Raw genomic sequence first — 8,125 nt, 5'->3', positions numbered from 1 at the left:
TGACCAAAAGACAGCAGGCAGAACTAAAGGTTGCAGAGATGAAGATGTTGAGGTTCTCTTTGGGAGTGACCAGGATGGATAGGATCAGGAATGAGTCTATCAGAGGGACGGCACACGTCCGATGTTTTGGAGAGAAGGTCAGAGAAGCCAGACTGAGATGGTTCGGTCATGTACAGAGAAGAGATAGTGAATATATTGGTAGACGGATGCTGGAATTGGAGCTGCCAGGCAAGAGGTCTCGAGGAAGACCAAAGAGAAGATTTATGGACGTAGTGAGAGAGGATATGAAGGTAGTTGGTGTGAGAGAGGAAGATACAGAGAATAGGGTTAGATGGAGAAAGTTGACTCGCTGTGGCGAGCCCTGATGGGAAAAGCTGAAAGAAGAAGAAGAAGAAGAAGACAGGTGTATTTAAGCAGAGGGAATTTGAATTTGGTAAATATGATTTTTTTTCAATCTTCAGTGCCAATTGAAACTATTCAAGATCTAAATATTTTGTTGTAATTGCTCATTTAATATTGTAAATTGTGTTTGATTTGCTGCTTTTACTGTCGCTGTTAAAGCGAGAACAGAAAAAAAGAACAGAGTGATATTGGTTGTTAGTTTTTGCAGAAAAGGGGACCATCTACTGGGTGAAAACACTGGTGCAAGATCACTCTTAACCAACAAATGCAAACATTACATTACATTACAGTCATTTGGCAGACGCTTTTATCCAAAGCGACTTACAAAAAGTGCAATTCAGTCACCGAAGATCTGAAGTACCAGCTGTCGGAAGTCAGAAGTGACCACTCAACCTAATAGCCATCTCAAAACCATATACAAACATACATTCATTTCATCATACATTAATTTTCCGGGGGGGTTGGGGTTAAGTGCTATTAGTTGGGTAGTGCCTGATGAAGAGGTATGTTTTCAGCTCCCGGCGAAAGATGGGCAGTGACCCTGCTGTTATGACCTTTTTCGGGAGTTCGTTCCACCACTGAGGAGCCAAGACCAAGAAGAGCCGAGACTGGTTCGAGCGGCAGCCAGGGGCTCTGAGTGATGGGGAGGAAAGTCGCCGTGAAGTGGCAGATTGGAGGGGATGGGTAGGGACCTGTGGCTTGACCATATCCTGGAGATAGGACGTGGCTGTCCCATTCACTGCCAGGTAGGTGAGCTCCAGGGTCTGCCAGGCAGGCGGTTTGCCACTTTCTGAATAAGCTCCAGAGGCCCGATGGTTACTGCTTGGGCACCGGCAAGGAGGGAGTTGCAATAGTCCAAACGAGAGATGACTAGAACCTGGATGAGTATCTGCGCTATATCCTCTGTGAGGAATCTGCGAATCTTCCTGATGTTGTAGAGGAGGAATCTGCAGGAACGTGAAACTGCTGTGACATTCGCTGAGAATGACAATTGGTTAACTAGGACCACACCCAGGTTTCTCGGAATAGTGGTTGGCCATGGTGTTGTCGATGGTGATGGCCAGGTCTCTGTGTGGACAACCTTTCCCAGAGAGAAAGAGCAGCTCAGTCTTGTCTAGGTTGAGCTTCAGGTGGTTAGTAGCCATCCAATCTGAGGTGTCGGACAGGCAAGCTGTAATTTGGGTTTCCAGCTGTGTGTCTGACAGAGGGAAGGACAGGATCAGCTTTTTGTCGTCGGCATAGCAGTGGTGAGAGAAGCCATGTGAGCGAATGACAGAACCAACTGATGTTGTGTACAGCAAGAGGAGGAGAGGGTCTAGAACCGAAAGAGGGCCCAGAACCAAAGCTAGTTGTATACAATTACACAAATCCAGTTGAAAGATTTGAAAGGCTATCATCAGAATGGACCAACGTTCCAACGTGGGTCGAAGAACAAGAACAAGAAGAAGAGGAGTGCGCGTTCGGAAGCAGAGAGAGAGGAGGAAAGGAAAGAGCCTGGGACTGAGAGTAGGTACTCTGAATATTGGGACTATGACAGGAAAAGGTAGAGAATTGGTTGACATGATGCAGAGAAGGAAGGTAGAATACTGTTTGTCCAGGAGACCAGGTGGAAGGGTAAGCCAGTAGTCTAAGAGCAGGCTTTAAGTTGTACTATTATGGTACTGACAAGAGAAATGGAATAGGAATTATCTTGAAAGAGGAGTTCGTAAGGAACGTCCTAGAGGTGAAAAGAATGTCAGATAGAATTATGAGTCTGAAACTGGAAATTGAAGGTGTGATGCTCAATGTTGTTAGTGGCTATGCCCCACAGGTGGGATGTGAATCTGAAGAGAAGGAGAAGTTCTGGAATGAGTTAGATGAAGTGATGCAGAATATACCCAGAAATGAGAGAGTGGTAATTGGTGCAGACTTCAATGGACATGTTGGTGAAGGCAATAGAGGGGATGAAGAAGGGATGGGCAGATTTGGTATCCAGGATAGGAATGCAGAGGGATAGATGGTGGTAGATTTTGCAAAAAGGATGGAAATGGCTGTAGTGAATACCTTTTTCCAGAAAAAACAGGAGCATAGGGTAACTTATAAGAGCGGAGGTAGGAGCACGCAGGTAGACTACATCTTGTATAGATGAGGTAACCTGAAAGAGATCAGTGACTGCAAAGTAGTTGTAGGTGAGAGTATAGCCAGACAGCATAGGATGGTGGTTTGTAGGAGCAGAGGACAAAGTGGTGGAAGCTGAAAAGGGAGGAGTGTTGCATGGTTTTCAGGGAGGAGTTGAGAAAAGGTCTGGGTGGTCAGGGTGAGCTTTCAGATGATTGGACAACAACAGCTAGTGTTATCAGGGAGACAGGTAGAAGAGTACTTGGTGTGTCATCTGGAAGGAAAGTAGATAAGGAGACTTGGTGGTGGAATGAGGAAGTGCAAGAGTGTATACAGAGAAAGCGGTTCGCGAAGAAGAAGTGGGATACTGAGAGGACTGAAGAGAACAGACAGGAGTTCAGGGAGATGCGGCGAATGGTAAAGATAGAGGTAGCAAAGGCAAAACAAAGGGCTTGTGATGACTTGTATGCTTGGTTGGATTGCAAGGAGGGTGAGAATGATCTGTACAGGTTGGCGAAACAGAGAGATAAAGATGGAAAGGATGTACAACAGGTCCGGGTGATTAAGGACAGAGAGGGAAATGTATTGACACATGCTAGAAGAGTGATGGGAAGATGGAAAGAGTACTTTGAAGAGCTGATGAATGTGGAAAATGAAAGAGAGGCAAGGGTAGAAGAGGTGACTATTGTAGACCACAAAGTTGCAAAAATTAGTAAAAGTGAAGTGAGGAAGGCATTGAAGAGGATGAAGAGTGGAAAAGCAGTTGGCCCTGATGATATACCTGTGGAGGTGTGGAAGTGTCTAGGAGAGGCAGCGGTAGATTTTCTGACTAGATTATTCAACAGGATCTTAGAGAGTGAGAAGATGCCTGAAAAATGGAGACAAAGTGTGATGGTGCCTATTTTTAAGAATAAAGGGGATGTGCAGAATTGTGGCAACTATAGAGAGATAAAGTTGATGAACCATACAATGAAGTTATGGGAAAGAGTAGTGGAAACTACGCTGAGAGCAGAAGTCAGCATCTGTGAACAGCACTATCTCTAGGCTTTATGCCTAGAAAGAGTACTACAGATGGAGTATTTGCGTTGAGAATGCTAATAGAAAAGTACAGAGAAGGCCAGAGGGAGCTGCATTGTGTTTTTGTAGACCTAGAAAAGGCATATGACAGGGTGCCAAGAGAGGAGCTCTGGTATTGTATGAGGAAGTCTGGAGTGGCAGAGAAGTATGTTAGACTGGTGCAGGACATGTATGCTAGCTGTGAGACACTGGTACGGTGTGCTGTAGGGGTAACAGAGAAGTTCAAGGTGGAGGTGGGACTCCATCAGGGATCAGCTCTGAGCCCCTTCTTGTTCGCAATGGTGATGGATAGGCTGACAGATGAGGTTAGACAGGAATCCCCATGGACCATGATGTTTGCGGATGACATTGTAATTTGGAGTGAGAGCAGACAACAGGTAAAGGAAAATCTAGAGAGGTGGAGGTATGCTCTGGAAAGGAGAGGATTGAAAGTTAGTCGCAGCAAGACAGAATATATGTGTGTGAATGAGGGGAACTCAGGTGGAACGGTGAGGCTACAGGGAGTGGAGATCAAGAAGCTGGAGGATTTCAGGTACTTAGGGTCAACAGTCCAGAGCAACGGAGAGTGCGGAAAAGAGGTGAAGCATAGGTCCAAGCAGGTTGGAATGGGTGGATAAAAGTGTCAGAAGTACTATGTGATAGAAGACTTTCAGCCAGAATAAAAGGAAGGGTGTACAAGACAGTGGTGAGACCAGCGATGATGTATGGACTAGAAACTGTTACAATGACCAAAAGACAGCAGGCAGAACTAGAGGTTGCAGAGATGAAGATGTTGAGGTTCTCTTTGGGAGTGACCAGGATGGATAGGATCAGGAATGAGTCTATCAGAGGGACGGCACATGTTTGATGTTTTGGAGAGAAGGTCAGAGAAGCCAGACTGAGATGGTTCGGTCATGTACAGAGAAGAGATAGTGAATATATTGGTAGACGGATGCTGGAATAGGAGCTGCCAGGCAAGAAATCTCGAGGAAGATCAAAGAGAAGATTTATGGACGTAGTGAGAGAGGATATGAAAGTAGTTGGTGTGAGAGAGGAAGATTCAGAGAATAGGGATAGATGGAGAAAGTTGACTCGCTGTGGCGACCCCTGACGGGAAAAGCCGAAAGAAGAAGAAGAAGAAGATCAGAATGAACCAATGTTCCTGTTTTCTTCTTTTAATCTGAGGATCGATTTGATTTTTTGTGGGTCACGTTTCCTTGGTGCTATGTGCTAATTCGCTAGGAATTTTAGCTAGTTATTAGAAAACTCTGGAAGTATGATATCAGAAATTCCAGAAGTTGAACTAATATATGTTAAATGTACATGATACATTAGAGGAGGACTCCATTATGAAACAAAAAAAAATTACAGTTCTCAGTTATTGCCTTAACTCTACTGTAATTTTGAAGAGCTGCCCAGTTTTTAAATTGTGGAATGGTACTCTTTTATTTATTTATTTAGCTTGCAAAGTGCATAATGCCCTATTTTACAACTTGTATCTAAAAGGCTATTTTCTTTTTGTCAATGGGTCAAGGCCACTTGTGCACTCATGCACAGAAAACCAATATTTGTTAAACAAAACAAGATATCCTAAATACAGCCAACCTAATATTTGATAGAAAAACAAAATTCTCAAATAATTGACCAACTTGACCGCTTTGCTTTTTATTTTTAATAAACTTTATTAATATCTTATGAATTAATTATTTATTGGATTTTAACCGATAATGGACGAACCATGAGCAGTTGGCAGCCGCCTCGCAGCACCATGGGAGCGGTTGGGGGTTCAGTGTTCGGTGCTCAACAACACTTCAACAAGCTTGGAGGAGCACAGGAATCAAACCAAGAATGTACAGTTGCCAGTACGACCACTCTAACACCCTGAGCCACACCACCCCATATCCAGAGGGTCCAGAATACGACCAATTCAAAAAACATGTTACCTTACTGCCCATATGATGGTAATGACATCTTATCTTTTGAATCCTTTGAAATTAAAATCCTGAATTCCATCTCAACAAGTGTTGAACCAGTTTTACTGGTACACGAGACCAGAAGGAGTTAAGTTAGGCAAACATGGTATTGATGGCAAGAAAAATGGCTTGGGAGTTGTCTTAAAGGAGGATTTTTGGAGGAAGGGTGTAGGTGATTTTTAGGTAGGAGGTCAGACATAATTTGGGTTGTCAGGAGAAGCTTATTGGTGACATGACAACTGCGACAAAGGTAATCAGGGAAATGCGTAGAATAGCACTTAGTGTGTCATTTGGTAGGAAAGTAGATAAGGACCATTGGTGGTGGAATCAGTGCAGGGATGGAAACGGAGAAAGACATTTGCAAAGAAAAAAGTCAGACACACCTGGCAGCCCAGCAACAATCATTGAAATAGCTGTTCTTGTTGTCGACTCGTCAATGAACAGAGGCAAAAGTTGTTGTTGCCGAGATACTGTGCATAATTGATGGGAGTGCATGAGACATTCCCAGATTTTGGTGCGGCAGACAGCAGGAGCATCAACGAAAGGGGCATTGGAAGAGTCATTCAAAGCCAAATGACCTGATTATTTTAAAAAGAGGACTTCCATTCACTCCATTGTTACCATGTTTGCCTAACTTAACTTCCATTCACTGCAGGTTAAATTTAACAGTACACTGGAACATTAAATGTGTTGCAAGTAAGTTTAGTTGTGCGATAGAACACAAAATGAAATCCCCCCCCAACCTCCTCCCTCTGCCAATCTCCTCTGCCACCTCCTGCATGTTCGAATGATTTCTTCATGGCGAATACACCTACTAAAACCAGTTTATTTCTTTAATTCTCTTTTATTATGTATCACTATTTTTTATAATGCAGCCTCAGGGCGGCACTGGCCCATGTTTCCCCAAGCCTGCCTTGAGGGGGAACGGAGCAGTGTCTCCCTGAGCCAGTCCCAAGCCCGGATAAATGCAGAGGGTTGCGTCAGGAAGGACATCCGGTGTATGGCACCTTCGAAATATAGCAGTGACATATTGCAGGTATTATTAACATATGATCCCTAATTTTCTATTGACTAAGTATGGGCAGTCTGGGACTGGCAACAGGGCCAAATGTGGCCCAGGGGCTATATGATGCCTAAATATACATGAAGTGATATGGCACAGGAAAGCCAGTTGTCAGTGTTGAGATAGGTGATCTCATTAGTTTTATTGAGTTTACATTCTAGTTTACATATGTTTTATTTGTATCTACTCTCAGGAAATGTATGGCACTTTATGACAAGGTTTGGGACTTGTTTTAGTTTTTCACGACTGTACAGCTAACTTGACGTTAACCTCTACGTCAGTGTTTTTTTTTTTTTGTATAGCGGTGCTGGCGGGAATTTTTCCCTCACTCTGTACTGTACATGTCCCGTGGCTAACCGATGTTGATTCCCGGAGCTGTGAAGAAGAAAATAAAAGACGATTCAAACAAGGCAAACTTGTGAATTCCTTCAGAAACATGGAAAACGAAGAAGCTGCAAACTTAAACGCAACAGGATATGGGCCCAGGCTACGAACAAAAGGAGGAAGATGGCAACGTTTGGTTTTCGATGGAGACGAAAACAACTATGAGCTTTGGGAAGTAAAGTTTCTGGGACACATGCGACTCGAAGGTTTGAAAGAGACAATACTTTCAACTGTTGAGCCCGGCCCAGATAAAAATGCAGAATGCTACGCTGAGCTTATCCAGTTCCTCGATGATAAAAGTCTATCATTGGTAATGAGGGAAGCCGCAGATGACGGTCGAAAAGCTTTGCAAATATTACGGGATCATTACGCCAGCCAGGGTAAGCCCAGAATTATTTCCCTGTACAGCGAACTAGGCTCACTCAAGAAGGAACCCTACGAAACAATAACAGATTACATTATCAGAGCAGAAAAGGCAGTCACCGCTCTGAGAAACACAAAACAGGTGATAAGTGATGAGCTGATGATCGCTATCGTTATGAAAGGGCTTCCAGAACCGTACAAGCCCTTCGTCATTCACGTAACTCAGAGCAGTGAAGAAATGACGTTTATTCAGTTCAAGAGTAAACTAAGAAGTTATGAAGAGACTGAAAAGTTTGACAGCAAAACCAAATCAGACAATGTAATGAAAGTGGACATGTCAACGGTGATCTGCTATGGATGTGGATTATTCAGGGGCAGTATTTGTATATTTTCTCAAATACAAGAGTGAAGCTACATTAGCAACAGAGAAGTTCCTTGCTGACAGCGCAGCGTATGGTCGTGTCAAATGTATCAGGTCAGACAACGGGACTGAATACACAGGAAATGCTTTTCAATCTCTTCTAAGGGAGAAAGGCATAAGACATGAAACATCATCCCCATACTCTCCCCATCAAAATGGGACAGCAGAAAGACAATGGAGGACCCTTTTTGAAATGGCAAGGTGCATGCTAATAGAAAAAGGATTACCAAAGGTTTTGTGGCCTTATGCTGTCCAGACCGCTGCCCATATTCGAAATAGATGTTACAATGACAGACTCAAAAATACCCCATACTTCATGTTAACTGGGAGAAAGCCAAATCTCTCAAAAATGTGGATATTCAGAAC

The sequence above is a fragment of the Fistularia commersonii genome, chromosome 12, assembly GCF_037954325.1.
Source record: "Fistularia commersonii isolate RoL2024-O1a breed Wild chromosome 12, RoL_Fcom_v1.0, whole genome shotgun sequence".
In the NCBI taxonomy this organism is placed as follows: domain Eukaryota; kingdom Metazoa; phylum Chordata; class Actinopteri; order Syngnathiformes; family Fistulariidae; genus Fistularia; species Fistularia commersonii.
Note: the sequence above shows the minus strand (reverse complement) of the source record.